This window comes from Terrapene carolina, unplaced genomic scaffold (assembly GCF_002925995.2).
Source record: "Terrapene carolina triunguis isolate 2854851 unplaced genomic scaffold, T_m_triunguis-2.0 Scaffold31, whole genome shotgun sequence".
Taxonomy (NCBI): Eukaryota; Metazoa; Chordata; order Testudines; family Emydidae; genus Terrapene; species Terrapene triunguis.
Genome location: NW_020664382.1, coordinates 3308071 through 3330388, shown reverse-complemented (window position 1 = coordinate 3330388; position 22318 = coordinate 3308071).

Below are 22318 nucleotides of genomic sequence, written 5' to 3'. Positions count from 1 at the left end.
CCATTTAGGCACCTAGATAAGGGCCAGATTTTCAAAAGAAAATCTGGAAAATATGGTCTCCGGTGTTTGATGTGTATCTTCTGCCATTGTAAAATCACACTGACAGGGATGCTCTGTTGTGGGTGGAGGACACTAACAACCAATTCCTGTGCCTTTGACTTGGTCCTGACCAATGTAAAACAGCAATACATATGCCAACAAACTTAAACAAAGCCTTTGTTTAAGTTTGTTAGCATATGTATTGTGCTGTTAAGAATGAATGCCCTAGCCATGTTTTCCCCGCTGCAGCAGCGGGGAAAGGAGCAGAGCACAGCCCCACCCCTCCAGCCATGTCCTCCAGTGGGGCTACACAGCTCCATGGGGGCCGTCTGGTGGCCCCCTGTCTTTCCGGTACCCCGTACCAGCTAGAAATCTCTTGCAGGCATGGGGTACTACCGTACTTGCACTCCTGATCGCCGGCTAGGCTATCCAGCCTTCCTAGGGACCCACCAACCACTCTGGGTAGTGGCAGAGGTCCCCACACCTGGAGGTCCCATCCACACTGGAGGACTTCCAGGCTGCAAAAGACATCATGTCTTTGCTGGTGCCACCAATGCCCCATCAAGACGTAGTCATCTCTAGAGGGAAGCCAGCACTGGGGTCTGTGTAACTGTCTCCGTCTGTGTGGCATTGGCACGACAGCCGTCAATGTCGAAGCATCGATCCCCAGGGATGCGCTTCTGACCTGCCCATGTTGACTGGAGTTCAGGGCACTATTTGCTGGATTCTTGGCACTGGTGCCCCGAGGCATAGCATCACTCGCCCTATGGTCGGAATAGAGCCGCAGCACGCCACCGGTCTCTGGAATCATGGCACCAGTTGACAGAGCGGGGGCATTGCTCCTCAGGGCAATGAAGTCCACCGGAATCATGATGCTGATCTCTGGGACCATGAGACCAGGCCCCGGAGCCGAGATGCAGATCACTGGACTCATGGCACCGTTCTCTGGGGTCCCAGAGCTCTAGGCGTCAATTGCTGGTGTACCCTCACCGATCCGTCGAGCTCCGCTGCTGGTCCCCGGACAGATGGCACCAGGACCCGGAACCCCGGTACCTGTTCCCCAGCCGCAGTGGCCAGGATAGCAGGCATGGAGGGGTCATGGATGCAGCATCGGTACTGCAGTGGTCCCCATGGCAGGAACTTTCCTCCTGGGGCTCGGAAGCTAAGGAGATAGCGGGTCCCTCGGGCCAGCCACACCCAACCAGATTTGGGGGGGCTGTTCCAGGGCCACTGGCCAGTGCATTGCCCCAGGGCCAATGGCCTGTCCAGTGGCACTTTTGGAACCCATGGGGGTTCCCCCAGGCATGAGAGACTCAGATGCAGCACTCAGTGTCAGGGGCGTCAGAGAGGAGGTCGGTGACAGTCTCCTGCTCTCCCCTGGAATCAGAAGAGGGGTCTGAGCAAGGGGCCCAGGAGCACCCTCTGGCCTCGGTGGAGACCACCCATGCGGGGGATGCCGAGCAAGCCCCTGTCCCCACCCTTGCCTCCTCGTCATCCGCACCCAATGAGGCAGTGGTGGGCCTGTCCAATACAGTGTCACAGGACGATGCCAAGGCACACCAGGAACTGCTAAAGAGGGTGGCGGCAAACCTGGGATTGGAAGCAGAGGAGTTGGCGGAACCCTCTGACACCTTATTTGACATTCTGGCCATGGTAGCCCCATCTTGGGTGGTGCTCCTGGTACACAAAGGGGCAGTAAAGCTGGTAAAAGCCCTATGGCAGACCCCGTCCTCTCTTCCACCCATTTCCAAGTGGGTAGAGAGGAAGTATTATGTCCCTGTGAAAGGATTTGAATACATGTATTCCCACCTCGCCCTGAACTCTTTAGTGGTCCCTGCAGCCAACGAGAGGGACAGGCAGGGGAAACCCAGCTCAACTCCCCAAAACAAGGACGGCAAGAGGCTGGATGTATTTGGCAGAAAAATTTATTCATCTGCCAGCCTCCAGTTATGAGTGGCAAACCATCAGGCCTTACTCAGGAGGTATGATTTCAGTTTGTGGCAGTCTGTGGCCAAGTTTGCAGATTCGCTGCTGGAGGAATCCAGGCAAGAGTTCCTGGGCATTTTAGATGAAGGGAGAAAGGTGGCAAAGGGCTCCTTTCAGACCGCCTCCGACACGGCAGACGCAGCTGCCAGGTCCATCGCAATGGCCGTGTCAATGAGGCGAGCATCGTGGCTGATGTCTTCCGGGCTATCGATGGAGACTCAGCAATCAATCCAGGACCTCCCCTTCCAGGGCATAGCCCTGTTTGCAGAACAAACAGAGAGAAGATTACATGGATTTAAGGACTCTAGGGCTACTCTACATTCCCTGGGTCTCTATACACCGGCCTCTGCTAGAAAGAGGTTCAGACCGCAGCAACCTCAAAGACCAAGCAGTCAGGCCCGACCGGAGCCCTATCACAGGAAGGGCAAGGGCTGTAAGTGCTGTCAAGGCCAACAACCAGCCCCTTCTTGCCACTCGGGCTCCTCCTGCTACCTGCCTGGTAACAAGCAAGCATTTTGAGGGTGAACCCAAGGGCGACCTCCCAGTCTGCAGCCAGGATCCTGCACCCTTCTTGTTTTCAAACCACCGTTTTCCTTTCCTCCCCACTTGGGCCGCTATAACATTGGACCGGTGGGTCCTCAGCACTGTGGCTGTGGGGTATACCCTACAGTTTATTTCTATCCCTCCCACCCCCCTTCCCCATCCCTCTTCAGGGACCCTTCTCACGAGCAGTTTCTCGCCAAAGAGGTGCAAGCTCTCCTGCAAGTTGGGGCCATAGAAGAAGTCCCCTTACACCTAAGAGGGAAAGGGTTTTACTCGGTATTTTCTCATTCCGAAGGCCAAGGGGGGTCTGTGCCCCGTATTGGACCTGCGAGGCCTCAACAATTATCTCAAGAAGTTGAAGTTCCGCATAGTCTCCTCTGGCCTCCATTATCCCCTCCCTGGATCCTGGAGACTGGTACACCGTCCTCAACTTGAAGGATGTATATTTCCATATTGCCATTTTCCAAAGGCACAGAAGGTTCAAATAATGAAGTGGTTACTTTTCTTATATAAATATGAAGGGTGGGGGGAGGGAGGGGATAACAGACCCTGTTTATCTTAACATAGGTGAATGCAAGGTATCCCTTCATATACCTATCCCCCAACTTCTTGGTGACCAGTGTTGCAATAAAGATTTTTGAGATTCCATAAAGAGAAGTTACATAATGACTGTATACCATTAAAGAGCAACTGCCTTATAAAGCTAGGCAGACCAGCTGCAGCACCTGTAAATTATAAATGTGCAATATTTGACTCTGTGTGTGAAGCTATATTGGGGAAAAAAGAATTTGCATGTTACTACAAATTTATATTTATACAACATCCTTTGTGAAAGCATCTCAGAGTGCTGTGCAGTGTTCTTTTTTTAAAAAAGGCAGTTACAATAACTATTTTTAAAAGCTAAATCAAATTAGTATTGAAATTAGCCTTACAAGAGTTCTAATGTGAGCAGGACTCAAGTTTCATACCTAAGGAGCATAGCACAGTAGGCTTGTTACAGTACCTAATTTTAGTATTTGGTTGGACACCTGGAAATGCTATTTGGATTAATAATGGATGGAAATACATATAAATACAATAGGCTAAATCCTTCCTCCTGTCCCTGGCAGAAATACCACATTTCCGCTGGATGTGTAGGTATCAGACCCTAGAGCAGTACTTATAGGAAGGGAGTGGGAAGAGGCATTATGGGCAGGTTGAAGATATGGACAGTGGTTCATGAACTAGCCCACAAATACAAGCCACTGTATCCCATATAAGTATTTGTGGGCTAGTTCATGAACCACTGTCTATATCTTCAACCTGCCCATAATGCCTCTTCCCACTCCCTTCCTATAAGTACAAAGTTTATGATCTACTGAGTGTGTTCATCCTATTTGTTTGCATGTATTATTTCTATATATGGAGTTAGGAGAATAAGATATAAACTTGTATCACTGATGTAAACATAATAAGTGGAGGCCATTAAAGGTGCTCCAGAAACAATCAGTTGTAAATGGCCTTAGTTACTTGAAAGCCTTCCTGTGTACGTGTGGGCCAGCCCAGGAGGAATGGAGACTTGGGGTCTTACAGTGACATGTGACCATGTCACCTGATAATGAAATCCATCTTAAATCTGGTACTTTTCCATTTAGAAGGAGGGCTGGGGACCCAGCGAGACAAAAGAGTCCCGCCTTGTGCCAAAGTTATAAAAGGGGGTGGAGCAAGACAAAGGGGCGGCCAGTCATGAGAAAACCCCTGCTTATCACCTGAGATGTCTGCTGGAACTAACAAGGACTGTACCAGGGGAAAGGATTGGGCCCAGACTAGGAAGGAGTCTAGTCTGTGAAAGAAGCTTATTGGAACATCTCTGAGTGTGAGATATTACCTGTAATCAGTTTCTTAATGTATTAGGTTTAGACTTGCATGTTTTTGCTTTATTTTGCTTGGTGACTTACTTTGTTCTGCCTGTTATTACATGAAACCACTTGAATCCTACTTTTTATACTTAATAAAATCACTTTTGTTTATTAATAAACCCAGAATAAGTGATTAATACCTGGGGGAGCAAACAGCTGTGCATATCTCTCTATCAGTGTTATAGAGGGCGGACAATTTATGAGTTTACCCTGTATAAGCTTTATACAGAGTAAAACGAATTTATTTGGGGGTTGGATCCCATTGGGAGCTGGGTGTTTGGGTTCTGGAGTCAGGTACCTGCTGAGCTGTTTTCAGTTTAGTCTGCAGCAGGCTAGCATGTCTGGCTCAACAAGGCAGGGTTCTGGAAGTCCCAAGCTGGCAGGGAAAAAGGGCTCAGAGGTAATTTCAGCACATCAGGTGACAATCACAAGGGGGTCTCTGTGACCGTATCTGTCACACAGAGGATATGGGTGGGAGAGGTTTTTTGACAGGCTCCAAGAGTTTTAAGTGCTATTTTGTAAATGGCTAGAATCTTAATTTTCTTATGGATATTTTGGTGTTGCCACTGGAAGACTCACACATTATAACTGGATGTATTTTCAATGCCTAGAACTAGCATTAGTTTTTAGTATTCATTATAAACCATCTACGCTGACAATTATATTCTTTACTTAATCTCTTACTTAAGCTGCTTCTTCTATTGGTGTCTACACAGAGGTCTTCGTCACTTTCTAAATACACTGAGTACTTTGCGTTGTTTTCCTGCATTTGCTTTTACCTGACAAAGAAAACTTCTAAGGAAGAAGTTGAAAATAAACTTCCTGTTCATTATGTGATCTGGATCTCTAGAGTAGACTGATCATTTGCTCCTTATTTTTAAGGAGTGTCCCATATTTTGAGGTAAATCCCTTATTTTTGTATCTAATGTCTGGCATAGCTGATACTCAATATATGATGCATTTTTGTCTTGAGTTTCAGCAGTAATCATGCAAAAGATTGTATATAGTGTGATAAAAATGTATGAGTTTATGGGGTATTGCTTGTTTAAAAATAAACTTTGACTATATTTTTCATACAGTTGTCCTTAATCTACCGAAATGTAAATGGTAACTCTACCACGGTATGGTAGAGTATGCATTTATAAGGTTACTTATGTGCAAATTATTATCAGATACCAGGAACACATTGAAATTGCTGTGTTTCTTACTATCTGTCTTGGGTGTTGTTTTTAAATGACTCGGGTGGTTTGGTCTTGGTGTGATCCTAGGCCTGGTTATCTATTGGAGATACCATGTATGTACATGTAAATTATTGGGACACTTACAGTTTAACAACTTTATCCAAAGAGGAACTAACAGGGTGTGTTTATTTAATATCAAGCACATCTTATGATGTTGTAACCCTGGTCCTTCCTTCCCCCTTACTTTGTTTCTCATCCATTGCTATGTTGTGCCTAATTTAAGGCCAGATTCTGCCTAGTCCTTACAAAGATGCAGAAGTGTATTCGTTTTGCCAAGTGGCATTAAACACATTGATCTAAATATGCTTCTTTCTATGTCTCAGATTCTGCAAATCCTTAGTCATGAGAGTAGTGATTTGGGGGCAATGTATGGAAGGATTTGTAGGGTCTGTTCTCTTTTGCATATGCTTCTTACCAATTCCTTGTTCTTTGTTTAATTCCTTTTCTAGGACTTCGAATCCTTCTTCTCTGCCAAGGAAGAAAACATTATTTATTCATTCCTGGGTCTGGCACCTCCTCCGGGTACAAAGGTATGAATTTCTGTTCTTTGCTGAGGCCCATTCATTTTAATTTAGTAAAAGATGGAGGTAGGCCCTGACTCAGCATGTAAAATAATGGACAGTGACAAGTGCTGCAATAAGAAGTTAGTTTGCTGGCACAGGGCTGCAGCAAAGTCTTTTAAGAAAAAAACAACAACGATGCAGGCTTTCCAATAGAAAGTCTTCCAGCCCTCTTTCTTTCACCATGGATTTGTTACAACCTCTTCTGCTACTTTAAAAAAAGCACATATAGTTTGCCATATTCAATTTTGAAACAATACAGCAATCCCTAATTAAATTATGGGTAAAAGCCACACAAACCCCATTGCACAGAGCCCTGAGTGAACAGGCTTTGTATGGGAGAACTATGCAGGGCTAGGATACAGAATCCATTCCCCTATCCGGGTGGATAGCCCCTATCAGGAAATGGGAGACTGTGACTTTGTTTAATCTGACAGAGGGAGTTGTAGATGTTTGGTCCTTACAACCATGGACCCTTTAACTAGGCCCGTGGTGTGCCACAAACCACCCTTCTGCACTGTCCCACATAAAGCTCAAAGCCCAGCTCTGTTGTGCTGGACGTGCTGATTCCCCCTGCACATGGTTTCATAGCTGATCACCCCTTGTCTGTTGAATTGCAGCTGTTCTATGGTGCTGGAGGGGGCATTCCATCCCCCTCACTATTGTGCAGATTGTGTTGATCAAGTGGCATTTGTGCACAACACTGATTCATAATTAACTTTTGTTATAATAGGCCAACTCCACCTATAGTAGGGATAGAGATAACAAGGGAATTTCCAAATTTGACCAGAACAGTGGTTATCTAGTCCAATATCCCATTTCTGACATCTTATGCTTCAGAGGAAGCTGCAAGAAACTTTGCAATGGACAATTGTGGAATTAACCTGTACAGAGGGGAAATTTATTCCTAATCTCATCAGTTTGTGGTCATCTTTTGACCTGAAGTGTGAGGGTTTATATTCTTCTATTTTTTAATCCTAACTAATGTAATTGTGGATGTTCACCGTATTCATATAAATCACTGTTTTTTATTAATCCTTTTTTTCCTTTCTCCTGTGGGGTCCCTGTACATTTCTTCACAATCTTCTCCAGTTTTGTCTAACTTAAATAATGTTGTATTCTCTGAAAGTTTTCCCACTACACTGTTCACCCCTTTCCTAGGTCTTAGAGTACTGGTCTTAATACAGGTCCTGGAGGCTCCTCCACTGTTAACATTTGCTCTGTTATGCAAAGTAGCCATTTATTCCTCTTCTATTTTTCTTTCTCTTAGCCAGTTTCTAAAACATGGCAATGCTTTATCTTTCACATCACAATTCTGTCGTTTGCTAATAGCCTCTTGTGAGGGACTTCATCAAAGACTTTTGGAAAGTCCATATACACTATCTCTATCAGTTCTCCTCTATTCGCTATATTTTGTTGACATGCTGATATATTCTAGCATAATAGAGAGGCATGCTATTTTTTCCTTTACAGAAGCTGTGATGGCTTGTCCCTAACATGTCATGTTCATCTACGGGGCTTATAACTCTATCTTTTATTATGCTCAAATGTGATCAAATCTAAATATTGCCATTTTTCTCATGGCAGACATGGATATAATGAATCAAGAGAGGGGTGAGCACAAGATTGGTAGCAATACACGCCTTTATTCTAACATAGCCTAGTGGCTAAAACACTGAAGTAGAATTCAAAAGACCTGGATTCTAGTCCTTGTTCTGCTTGGTGACCCTCGTCACCTTTTTGAGCCTCTTTCTGTGTCTGTAAATATGGAGATAATGATCCTTATCTCCTTTGTAAAGAGCTTTGAGAGCTATAAATGAAAAGTTATGTAAGTCACATACATAAAACAAAGGCATTACTACTATTAATTTTGTCTTTGCTGCTGACTCCCTGGGTGACCTCGGGACAATCCTTTAAACTTTCTGCTTCAGTTTCCCACCTTTATCCCAGGAATATCAACACTTATTTGTCTATCTCTGAGGAGTCTTATGAGAAATAATTTAGTGAATGTCCATAGGGCACTTAGGGGATTAAAGAAGCTACATGTGCTACATATCATCATCATCATCAAAATGTTGTGAATCAATAGGATTAAGAAAATTGTATTTCTCCTGTTTTCTCACTTCATACACCATCCATTCCTTCATGCATTGCTCAGCTAGGTACCTATCTCATAGAACTGGAAGGGACCTTGAAAGGTCATCGAGTCCAGTCCCCTGCCTTTTTTCTGTGGAGAAAAGTACTTTATTTTTCCCCTTAAAGAGTTCACCCATTCTTAGCCTACATCCAAGGCTATTAAGATGTCCAGTCAGTGACAGCGCCACAAATGTTGAAAACAATATGCTTAGGACATGTTGCCAGAAAAAACAACCTTTTGGTGCTATTAGTAACAAGCAAGAATGGTTTCTACTGATTTATCTGCTGTACCAAGGTGCTAGCTTTCAGATCTGGAGATGGAGTTGCTGACAGAACAAGGAGTAATGGTCTCAAGTTGCAGTGGGGGAGGTTTAGGTTGGATATTAGGAAAAACGTTTTCACTAGGAGGGTGGTGAAGCACTGGAATGGGTTACCTAGGGAGGTGGTGGAATCTCCTTCCTTAGAGGTTTTTAAGGTCAGGCTTGACAAAGCCCTGGTTGGGATGATTTAGTTGGGAATTGGTCCTGCTTTGAGCAGGGGTTTGGACTAGATGACCTCCTAAGATCCCTTCCAACCCTGATATTCTATGATTCTATGAATGCCTTACAGCACTTAAAAAAAATGAAAACATGGAACTATCTTTAGATCTAGCACCATTTAAAATCTGCATCTGAATTTGAGAGAGATCTATAGATCAGGACAAACACCTACTTTTAGCGTTTATTGCAGAGTATTTCTCAGCATCTTCACTGGAGGCCAGAGTGGTTATAGCTTGTCATATAAATGACCTCATTGTGCTGCTGCTGCTTTTCTTTCACCTGGCTGTCAATTCAACCCTCATGTGAAATGTAATGGGAGTATGGTGAAACCGATGGCCAGTGGTATGAATTTGGAGATGCATGGTGAATTTAGAAGGGTGGTGGTGGTAATGGCAGTTCTCTAAACAATATTTCCCAGTAAATCTCTTCTTGTCTCAGGAACTTACTAGTACACAGAGATCATTTTTTAAAATCATAACATGGAAAATTTATAAAGTCAACAAGTCAGTTAGTGTGCTTCTCCCTCACAGTATCTCTCCTCACTGAGGCTTTAGGACAATTAGCATGAAGCTGGTATGCTGCTTTTCATGCTGACCAGTATTGTCTGACGAGCCCTGCCTATCTGTGGTATCCACCAGTTGTCTCTCATTTTACATGTAGATTGTAAGCTTGGGGCAGGGACAGTCTTTTTGTTCTGTTTGTACAGCGCCTAGCACAGTGGGGCCCTGCTCCATGATTGGGGTCCCCAGGTGCTACTACAATACAAAGAATTAATAATAATATTGATACATGTTTTTACAGCACTTGTAGGCCCTTATCCAGCAAAGCACTTAAATGTGTGCTTACCTTTAAGTACATGAGGAGTTCTGCTGAACTCAACGAGATCACACTTGTGCTTACCATTAAGTATTTGCATAAGTCTTTGCAGGGTCAGGGCAAAGCACTTGATATTTTTTTCTAAGTGCTGAGCATATTATCATTTCCAATGGGTTTGTTAGCCCTAAACTTACATGACATTTCAAAGAGCCAAATTACTTATTGATTTATATCAGGAATAATTCAGTCTGCCACTACATCTCTAGTCTTCCAAAACTGTTATTACATCTCCTACGGTATCATTTAGCATGGATGAGTAATACAATTTTATACCCCTCTGGAGAGAAGGAGTTTGTGTGTTTATAAGCTCTTTAATCTATTTATGTGCGCTGAAGGAACACCTGATCTTAAACCTGGTCTATTTTAATCCTAACTTCCAAACAAAAAAGAGTGTATCATTTCAGGTCTGAATGCAGGGGATGGCTGTACTTTTAGGGCCTGATCCAAAGGTCATACAAGTCAGTGGCAGATTTTCCACTAACTTCAATGGGCTTTGGATCAGGCCCCCAGTGTAGATGGTGGGGCTTAGGCATATGTATCTGAGCCATGCCCAATAAAGATTGTAACTCTAGTGATTTAGGCTCACATAGCTCAGTCTCTGGTATCACCAGGGTGGTGAGGTAAGGCTGGAGAGAGATCTTCCTGATGCCCCTTCCCCTTTCATACTTGTACGGAATGTGACACTGAATGGCTATGTAAGAAGTCTGGCTGAATTTGGCAAAGGTGGGAGTGGCATTTCTGTTTTCAACATTCTTTATCAGTCTTTGTTAATGCGCATGGAAAGATAATCACGCGGTGCTGAGCAAGCTTAAAAACAACCAACCCCCCCTCCAGTCCTAGATGGGTTCTTATGAAATAATTAGGTGAGATAAAGTAAAGAAAAAGGAACCATCCACCAGAAAAGCACTCACAATGTAATGCCTAACTGGTAGATTAATCTGTAGTGGGTACAGATTAGCTGACAGCTTTTTACAGATTTAACCTCCAGTATGCTCCTGGTTTTGAAAATATTTCTATTTCTTGCATATCCAAGCTACTGTTTTTATAAAGGGAACCCATTTTTCAAAGAAGTCAAGAGATTGTTTCTGGGAATGTTTATTTTGAGACAAATTTAAAACAACGGCTCTGTGTGTTCAGAAGTATAGTGTGATTGATCCCTTGATCTTTTTCTCAAATGTTACAGGAGAGGCATCCTGTTCATGAGAAGACTGTTACTTAAATTAAATTAAGTTAGCAAGCAGTGTATTGTACCATCATGGCTTTGGAGTAGTTAGCCAGGTTTGAATGCTGACAGTGGGTTATTTGTTGTGGGGAGATAATGGGTTATCCTTGTGTACTGCTATTTAGCAAAAATAGATTATAGCTTACATCTCCCAGAACTCCAGAAAGCAGATAGCTCTCCGCTAGACTATTCCTTTCCGCAGTTGTTCTAGGAAGTCAATGGAGCGATGCTGATTTACAGCAGATGAGAATCTGGACGTGTATGTGTTACTCATCTCTAAATCCTTTTTGTTTTTGCTGTGCTGATTTTGAGGTTTAGTCCCATATATACTTTAGTAAATGGAGAATTCTCCCTTTAAAGCATCTCTGAATGTGAAACTGAAAAAGAGAAAATGTGCACTCTTAAGGTAGCTGTATAGTTTACTGATAGACGTGTTTTATTGACAAGAAAAAGATTAATCAGTTTGCAGGAATGTTGCTTAATTTTAAATGAACAAAAACTATTTGGGGTGCTTTGAAATGGTAGATTCATGAATAGGTTCCAAATAGCGTTATTTCAGTATGACTTTCTATAGTCATCATTCATATGTTTTTGAGTCAGTTTCTCTCACACATCATACAAAACTAAATTCTGCCCTTGGTAGTAGATGTGCACATCTCAGTGAAGGTGTGTGTGTATGTATTTGGTGGTAAAATATTACTATCAGTCTAATTCTCCTAACCACTCCTTTAAGCTTGTATTTGGGTAAGTGTCCTGTTAGCCTGGGATAGTTTGTATGGTGGTATATTTTTATGGATATTTTATCCTCGTTTCTTGTTTTAAGTATTTATAAAGAGCCATTAATGCCAGTGAGGAAAGGGGCATAAGAAATCTAAAGGCTATTGTTTTTTTAAAGCTATGCTCAATAAGAGCTATGTCTTTTAATTTTATGAGTCACTACAAAAAAGTGTCCCTAAAGAAAACTGTCATTCGCATAAGCAAAATGATAAATGCAATATTTTGCAAGAGAATTTCAACAAATTTATAAAACCTCTTGTAATAGTAGAATTCTTTTTTTAAGGTTAAGAGCACCATTTTTATTCTAGAATTCCTTTGTTAGTTTGCATGGCCAAAAGCCAGAAGTGTAAAGGGCACAGTAAGCCAACAAATGGCTCTTGGAATACCCTTTTAATAATAATACTATCAGTAGAAAGAGGTACTGAGTCAGTTGCCAAAATGTGTCATGCTGGTAGACATCTTTAAACATTTTTTTTCTTAGCACCTGCCTTCTTCAACTTTGTTCTGTAGATTTATTCAGCTTCTCATATATTGTTCATTTTCCCTGATTCAGGAGGCAAAAACTGCTGAAGAGACATCAAACCTTCCAAACGGTGAAGTTTCGGGTGAAGAGCACAAAGTTGTGGAAGTAATAACTGAGTATTTTGTTCACCCTCAGAAGTCCACTTTCAGCCATTCCAATCATCCAGCATGTTCTATTCCCCCCGAGTCCCAGTCCAACAAAACCTTTAAGCAACATGCTTAACTTTAAGAATTTGAATAGTTCTATTGAATTCACAAGGATTGTGGTCCTTTCGCCTAACAGCAGAGCTAGAGATGAGGTGTTTTTTTTTTTTTTTTTTTTTAAAAAGGAACAGACAAATAATTCCTTAGGGCCTATTCACATACTTTTGTCTTAAAGGGAGTGAGTACACTGATGCACCCACGGTTTGTGTATGGATGAGTGTGATCTTGCACATCTCACATAAACTTGCATCAGCACTAAAAATGAAGAACTCTGTACTAGCTGCTTGTTCATTTCCCTGGAAAGAAATAAGTCAGATAGCCCAATGTCTGAATAAATGAGGGCAACTGTATAGTGGTTACTTGGTGGCTTTGAACAGTGAGTTTCTGAGAGAGCACATAAGCAATCAGTTTTGTACATCTATTGTCTTTCTTACCCCCTCTGTAAGTGCCTGATGTTCTCTCTGCTGTGCTTTTCCTTTGTTGTCAGGAGACTGAAAAGTCTGAAGTAACTAAAGAAAATGAGGCACACACAGAAGACAATGTAGATGCAGTCGCTAATTCTATTGAACTGCCATCAGAAGAGCAACAGGTAATTTTCTCTTTTCTTCTCTGGGAGTTTAATCCACATCTGGGCTAATTCATTAAATTCAGACATCTCCATATAAATCTTTAAATTCCTCAGCATGAATCTCAGGGTGGTGCTGGCTATATGTTGATCTAAAAATGGCCATAACTGGCGTTTGTGTGCATTCTTCTTCAAGTTCACAAAAATCATGGGAAACATATGTAAATACGGTGAGCTTTGCTCTGGGCCTTGACTAACAATAGCTGTCCTTTAGTTAACAGCTTCCCCCGCCACTTATAAACATGCACATTTTTTAAGCTCACCTAGAACTAAACTCTAGTATGAGAAATAATCAGGAAACTAGAAGCTCAATCACTGTCTATACTAGAGAGAAAAGTTGTTGCCATCAATGGTTCAGGCACCAGAGGTGCTTGTAAAACCCTGTTATCCCCATACAAAAGTGCTCCTAATGTTGCACAAGCATTGCCAGTACCACTGCGAGTGCATTGCCTTGGTTCAAGCCTTATTGATTCTCAGACTTTAAGGTCAGAAGGGACCATCATGATCATTAAGTCTGACCTTTTGCACATTGCAAGCCACTTCTCTTGTAATAGAAATTACTCACTCCTGTAATAGACTCCTAACCTCTGGCTGGGTAATGAAGTTCTCAAATCATGGTTTAAAGACTTCAGGTTACAGAGAATTCACCATTTACACCAGTTTAAACCTGCAAGTGACCCATGCCCCATGCTCCAGAGGAAGACGAAACCCCCCCAGGGACTCAGCCAATCTGATCTGGGGAAAAATTCCTTCCTGACCCCAAATATGGCGATCAGTTAGACACTGAGCAGGTGGACATCCACCAGCCAGACACCTGGGAAAGAATTCTCTGTAGTAATTCAGAACCCTCCCCGTCTAGTGTCCCATCACCAGCTGATCTGGATTTTTGCCATTGCCAGTCACCAATAGGCCACATGCCATCATAGGCAGGCCCATCATACCATTTTGGAAACCATTGGAAACCAGGAAAACATTTTGAAGCACTTAGAGGAGAGGAATGTGATCAGGAACAGTCAACATGGATTCACCAAGGGCAAGTCATGCCTGACCAACCTGATTGACTTCTATGATGAGATAACTGGCTCTGTGGATATGGGGAAAGCAGTGGACATGATATATCTTAACTTTAGCAAAGCTTTTGATACTGTCTCCCACAGTATTCTTGCCAGCAAGTTAAAAAAGTATGTATTGGATGAATGGACTATAAGGTGGATAGAAAGCTGGCTAGATTGTCAGGCTCAACGGGTAGTGATCAACAGCTCAATGTCTAATTGGCAGCCGGTATCAAGTGGAGTGCCCCAGGGGTTGGTCCTGGGACCGGTTTTGTTCAAAATCTTTATTAGTGATGTGGATGATGGGATGGATTGCCCCCTCAGCAAGTTCGCAGATGACACTAAGCTGGGGGGAGACGTAGATATGCTGGAGGGCAGGGATAGGGTCCAGAGTGACCTAGACAAATTGGAGGACTGGGCCAAAAGAAATCTGATGAGGTTCAACAAGGACAAGTGCAGAGTCCTGCACTTAGGACTGAAGAATCCCATGCACCGCTACAGACGGGGGACCAACTGGCTAAACAGCAGTTCTGCGGAAAAGGACCTGGGGATTACAGTGGATGAGAAGCTGGATATGAGTCAGCAGTGTGCCCTTGTTGCCAAGAAGGCTAATGGCATACTGGGCTGCATTAGTAGGAGCACTGCCAGCAGATCAAAGGAAGTGATTATTCCCCTCTATTCGGCACTGGTGAGGCCACATCTGGAGTATTGCATCCAGTTTTGGCCCCCCCACTACAGAAAGGATGTGGATAGATTGGAGAGAGTCCAGTGCTCCCTTGGAAGGCTGTTCCAGAACTTCACACCTCTGATGGTTAGAAACCTTCGCCTAATTTCAAGCCTAAACTTGTTGATGGCCAGTTTATATCCATATGTTCTTGTGTCCACACTGGCGCTTAACTTAAATAGCTCCTCTCCCTCCTTGGTATTTATCCCTTTGATGTATTTATAGGGAGCAGTCATATCTCCCCTCAGCCTTCTTTTGGTTAAGCTAAACAAGCCAAGTTCTTTGAGTCTCCTCTCATAAGGTAGGTTTTCCATTCCTCGGATCAACCTAGTAGCCCTTCTCTGCACTTGTTCCAGTTTGAATTAATCTTTCTTAATCATGCAGACCAGCATTGCACGTAGTATTCCAGATGAGGTCTCACCAGTGCCTTGTATAATGGTATTAACATTTCCCTGTCTCTACTGGAAATATCTCACCTGATGCATCCTAGGACTGCATTAGCCTTTTTCATGACCGCATCCTGTGTTTAACCAATTACCCAGGTCTTTCTCCTCCTCTGTTGCTTTCAACTGATAAGTCTCCAGCTTATAGCAAAAATTACATAAGAACATAAGAATGGCCCTACTGGGTCAGACCAAAGGTCCATCTAGCCCAGTATCTTGTCTTCCGACAGTGGCCAGTGCCAGAGGGAATGAACAGAATAGGTAATCATCAAGTGATCCATCCCCTGTCGCTCATTCCCAGCTTCTGGCAAACAGAGGTTAGGGACACCTAATTCTTGTTGTTAGTCCCTAAGTGCATGATCTTGCACTTTGCACTATTAAATTTCATCCTATTTCTGTTACTCCAGTTTACAAGGTCATCCAGACCTTCTTGTATGATATTCTGGTCGTCTTCTGTATTGGCAATACCTCCCAACTTTGTGTCATCTGCAAATTTTATTAGAACACTCCCACTTTTTGTGCCAGGATCAGCGATAAAAATGTTACATAAGATTGGTCCCAAGTCTGATCTCTGGGGAACTCCACTAATAACCTCCTTCCAGCCTGACAATTCACCTTTCAGTATGACCTGTTGTAGTCCCGCCTTTAACCGGTCCTTTATCCACCTTTTAGTTCTCATATTAATCCCCATCTTCTCTAATTTAACTAATAATATCCCATGTGGAACTGTATCAAATGCCTTCCTGAAATCCAGGTAGATTAGATTTACTGCATTTCCTTTGTCTAAAAAATCAGTTATCTTCTCAAAGAAGGAGATCAGGTTGGTCTGGAATGATCTACCTTTTATAAACCATGTTGTATTTTATCCCAATTACCATTCACCTTTATGTCCTTACCTACTTTTCTTTCAAAATTTGTTCCAAGACCTTGCATACAATTGAGGTCAAACTAACAGGCCTGTAGTTTCCTGGATCACATTTTTTCCCTTTCTTAAAAATAGGAACTATATTAGCCATTCTCCAGTCTTAGGGTACGACCCCCGAGTTTACAGATTCATTAAAATCATAGCTATTGGGCTTGCAATTGCATGTGCTAGTTCCTTTAGTATTCTTGGATGGAGATTACCTGGGCCCCCTGATTTAGTCCCGCTAAACTGTTTGAGTTTGACTTCCACCTCTAATTTCTACCTCCCTATCCTCGTTCCCATTAGCCACCCTGCCATTGCCCCTATGCTCTTCATTAGCCTCATTAAAAACTGAGGCAAAGCATTTGTTTAGGTGTTGGGCCGTGCCTAGTTAATCTTTAATCTCCACCCCATCATCAGTGCTCAGCAGTCCCACTTCTTCTTTCCTAGTTTTCTTCTTATTTGTATGGCTATAGAATGTCTTACTATTGGTTTTAATTCCCTTTGCAAGGTCCCACTCTGCTTGGCTTTGGGCAGTTCTCACTTTATCCCAGCGCTTTCTGACAAGCAGCAGCTTTCCTTGCTGATCCCTCCCATCTTTCATTCCTTGTTGGCTTTCTGCTTTCTCTGAATCACCGGTTTGAGATGCTTGCTTATCCAGCTTGGTCTGCAACCCTTCCCTGTGATTTTTTCTCCTTGCTTGGGATGCAGGTGTCAGATAGTTTCTGCAACTTTGACTTAAAGTAATTCCAAGCCTCCTCCACATTCAGATCCTTGAGTTCTTTGATCCAGTCCACTCCCCTAACTAATTTCCTTAATTTATTAAAGCTAACTGTTTTGAAATCAAGGACCCTAGTTGCAGATCGATTTTTGTTTATCCTTCCATTTAGTTGAAACTGAATTAGCTCCTGATCACTTGAGCCAAGGTTGTCTCCTACAGCCAGTTCTTCTATGAGGTCTTCACTCCTTATCAATACCAAATCTAAAATGGCATCCCCTCTTGTTGGTTCAGCTATCACATCCAGGAAAATGTGGGCCCTACTGTTGTTAGTAGTACGTATCCTCTAATCTGTATCTGGGAAGTTAAAGTCTCCCATAATCACACAATTCCCAGTAGTATTTATTTCATTAAAAACAGACTCTGTCTTATGCATTCCATCACTTCTAATTTCTTTACAGTCTATCATATTATTAATATATGAGAGTCCTCTGGGACCTCCTTTAGTAGCACTTCTCACACCTGAGACCTCCTAAAGGAGACATACAGAAAAAGCTACATCACTATTAATGACACTGAAATTGCAGACACACTTCCTTGGCAAAGTTGCTCGCTCTCCACAATAAATGCTTAGCCTTAAACTTACAGTGATGCACCATTGGATGGTGTTTCTCTCTTGACTGACCAATAGATGCTGTTTGGGGACCACTGCCACATATATGACAGGGAGGAAAGGAGTGGGCATCATCTGGTCCTCTCCCAGTCAATGCCATCATAGGGAAGAAAGATGAGAGAAAGAAACTGATGTTTGAGATGGAAAACAGACCACAGAAGAGAGTAAAACATTCAGTAGCATTGTATAATGCAAAAAATAAATAAGGGGTTTGCCTCAAGCAGCATCCACTGGCCAGCTGCTCATTGTGTCAGAAACCAGGGCACAAAGCACAGAGATGAACTGGGAGAGCACTTCTGTTGCTCTTTCCTGCCTGTATCACAATGTGAGGTGGTGGGGCATGATCGCCCCCACACAGATCCATGTGAAGGACATATCCAGCAATGTAAACAATTCCCGGAAGAAACCATTTGAGTTCCAGCAAAGCCCAATGGAATAATATTTGTAAAAGACACCAGTCAGGTCTTGCTCTAATTTGCTAACTTCAGAAAGGTACCAGTGGATAGAAATGTGCTGGGAAATATACAGCTATCCTTCAGTGGTCTGGTACAGCAACAGCCAGTGGGAGTGCTGTCTGTGAATATGCTACCGGCCCAAAATGGTGGAGATGGTTATGTATGTTTGTGGTTAGGTGTTTCAAGTTACTGGCCTGGTCCAATTCCCCTGAGTGAGTGGCAAAGACAGCCCATGTGTATGGAGACAGGGATTTTCCTCATGACCTCCTTTCCCCCCCCCACTACACTGCATGACTGTAGTTGTTTGGTTGGGGCATGTCTTTCTGCTGCAGGTTGACCTTTCTTCTAAACAGGTGGACTTGCTGCTGCGTCAATACCCAGACTCTTCTGTAGCTTGTGTGGCTTAGAAGGTGGTAGAAACATTATGCTGAACTGAGCCTGTCCTCTTTGAATGGGAGTCACAGACATTTCACCTCTTTGCCAGCAACAGACCCTAAAGATGAAGACAGAAGCTTTTTTCCTTTGGTTGCAGAGTTTTCCCAAAGGATGTACCTGTCTCTGAAAGCCTCTTCCCACTCTTCACTTATTCTAAATCATTAAGGATCAGATGCACCTCCATGCATAAGGGTCAGGCATCCATTAAAGTTTCATTTAAACCCTCAAAATAGGGCTTTAGTGGGACTTAGGTGGTGTCTAGTCCTTGTGCCAGCTCTCAGCACAGGGCTGAATTTCATCCTTAAGTTGCATCTGTTCATTTTCCAAGCTTTGCTCACTTTCAGCCTGCACATGGTGGCCATTTAATACCTCTTTCCTCAAACCTTGGGGGAAGCCCTGGGTAAGGCTGGAGAACATCCCTTGGCTGTATTGGGTTACTTGCTGTTCAGGCTGGCATTCTAGTCTAATGTTTTTCAAATGAGAACAGAATGCTGGAACAAGTTGTTGAAGTCTTAAAATGTATCAAGCAGCTGTGTATGAGAGGCTTTGTAATGACATAATGCAATGCCATTTCTATACAACTAACAACTTGCTGGTCTTTATTTCTTACAGGATAGGTTTGAGTCCCAGGTGGAAAACATTGTCTTTTGGCCAGTATAACAGCTGGGTATTGGGGGAAAATAATGTGTTTAAAGTGATCTTTTTATGGTTATGGTATAACCTGATTTTTCTTATGAGTTCTCTCACAGAGCAGAGTTCACCCACCAGACTCCAGCAATGTTCAAATGTTCCTTCAGGAGGTACAAAATAAAGGAAAAAATCTCCCCAAACAACTGTCATACAGTACTCCAAATCCCATTAAACTCACAAACTTCTGCTAGCTCCTAGATGGTCACAATTTCTATTTCTGCTATATTCTTTGTAAGGGAGGGCAACCAAAACTGAAGAAAGGAAGGGTGGTGTAGCAGTTAGGGTGCCATTCCAGGACTCAGGAGATCTAGGTTAAATTTCCTGCTCAGCCATGGACTTCCTATACAAAATTGGACAAATCACTTAGACTCTGTATGGTTCCCTATCTGTAAAGAGGGGACAATAGCACTTCCCTACATTACAGGGATGGTGTGTGGATAAATATGTTAAAGATTGTCAGATACTCAGGTACTATGGTAATGAAGGCTATATAAGTAAATAAGATAGGTAGATGTCAGTCTTTAAGGTGAGCATGTAGCTTCAATGTATGTAATGGCATTACACTAGTTTCAGTTTTATTCTCTATTTATTCTACAGCCTAACCCATCTTGTTTGCTTATTTGACCATATCTGGCCGTTGCGCAGAGGTTTTCACTGAGCTGTCCATGCCCAGGTTTTTTCCTGATTGGTTACAGTTAATTTAGAAGCCATCAGTGTGTCTCGTGTTCCGAAAGGGTGACCTTTCCATCAGTGCCCACTGTAATTTACAACCATGTGGTTGCATCTTCTGAACGATAGTCAGGTCCCCGTTGGAGTTTCAGTTTACCATGTTGACCAACTTCTGCTCATTCAAACCAAAATAAGACAGTTACAGCGCTGTCGTTTTATATTTCATGCCTAAATTAACACAAAGTTTTGAACCTTGTATTGACATTTTGGCTCTATTCACTATTTTGTTTCATACAATTTAAAAAGGAAAGATCAGTGCAGAGTATACTCCAGCCTGTTTAACTGTGCTGGTGATTATGTCATAGAAAAATTGGAATGGAATCCTGGCTAGTTAAAGATAGCTTGATCTGTGCCAAGAAACATATAACAGCTGATACAATAATCTGTGGCTCTGTCTCAATTAAGGAGTTGTATGGAAGAGCCCAGGTTCTGGAAGGCCTTTCCACAACAAAAGCTGCAACAGCAGAATCAGGAACTAGCCACAAATGGTGGTAAATGTAGGGTCTGACAGCTCTTCCCACCCAAGCCCTGCTGGGAGCTGCTCCAGGATACTGGGGCTCAAAAGTTCCACTCCTAAGTAGCCAAGGCCAGGGGTTCTCACAACAAATTTTTGCTGGCCTCAAAGTGTGGCCACCAACTCTCACTGGTGGCCGCACTGACACTTTTTTCCTAAAATACTTAATTAACTTTGGGAAAAACAATTAAATATGCACACATTCACATCCAAATAATTGTAATGTATATTTTTAGGTTTTTTTGGCTGACTTAATAACAAAAATAATGCTGCCTCCCCCTCCCCCCCCTCAATCCAGGGTTTAATGGGTGCTGGGGCTTGCTATGAATATTTGTATATTTGTTAACATCAGAGCACACTTAGTAGGTACCTGGGAGGCTATGAAAAGTGATAAGTGATATTAACAAACATACAGGTATCACTTTTCACATGTAACCCTTCTGCCCATCTGAGTTGGCAGCAACAAGGGCCGGGTTCAGTATCTAGGGGTTCCGTTTCAATAACACAATGCAAAACCGGCTCAAGCCCCCGCCCAGCAACCTGGGACAATTACATACCATCCCCTGGGTGCCTTTAAGAGGCAATACTTCCCCTCTCGCAAGCACGGAGTCTGAGTGTAGCAGAAAATGTTTAATAACATGAGGTAAACGACATCAGCATTAAATTGGGAAAACACTACAAACAGGATTCATAACACAAACCATGAGCAAAAGACCCACCCCCAAAAGTCCAAAATCCCAAAAGTCTCTTGAGTCCAGCAACTCAAGAATCACCCAAAAGTCTCTGTCCTTGGTCAGTGCAGCCCCAGAGTTCAAAAGTTTATCTGCAGAGTCTTGGGTGGAAATGGGGGGGGGAAGGGGCACACAGGATATTAAGGGGCACCTTACGTGGTCCAAGGCTGATTGCCCCGCCTCTCCATGGGGTTCTGCTGCAGCCTTCACCACGAGCCGCTCCACTCTGCTCCTCCAGCTGTCCCGTGAGTCACTCCAGCCGTCCCACAAACTGCTCAGCTCCACTGGCCGTCCCATGGGCCGTGCCAAGCCTCCCACAAACTGCTCTGCTCTGCCAGCCGCTTAGCAGTAAATCTTCAGGCTCCCCCACTAGTTAACACAGCACTCAGTGATTTCAGCTCATAGTAGGGGAGCCCCAGTGCTGGTGCACCATTGGCCCAAAGTGAATTCAGCATAGCAGTCTGTAACTAGATTCTTAATAGAATCAAAATTAGCTCTGCTATTCAACAGTGAAGAGAGGAAGTGGTGCAATTGATGTTTCAGGCCCTTAAAGGAGGAGGGCATATTATCAGGTACAAATATCTGTCCCCAGCCTCTCTCAATTCACTGGGTTTTGGAACCCATGTCCCTTGTCTAGCGAGTGCTACTTAGGTGATGGTGAGACCCTCTGTCATAAAACAGTTTCATTGTCCTTGATTCACATAATCAGGGTAACAACACTTTATTCCTCCTGCCCCAATAACAGAGAAACTGGGGATCCCACAGCAGCCAAAGTGACCATTTTGGGCTGCCATGGGCTCATGCTAGGTGGGGTGGGTGTGCCTATGCAAACAAAATCAGCCCCTGAAGTTCTTTTCCACACTTGCCATAATTCACCACCGGATGTCAGAGTAGAACTCATCCTGACTCTGCTTACATACAGATAGCTAGTAAGTGTGCTGTGACAAGTGATACTTACATGTTTGTAAATATCATTTTTCTCAGCAAGCCCTAGGACCCATTAAGCCCCGGATTGAGGGTGGGGGAGGCGGAGGGAGAGGCAGCAGGGGCCAGAGGCGATGATGGGATGGGTGCGGGGCCGG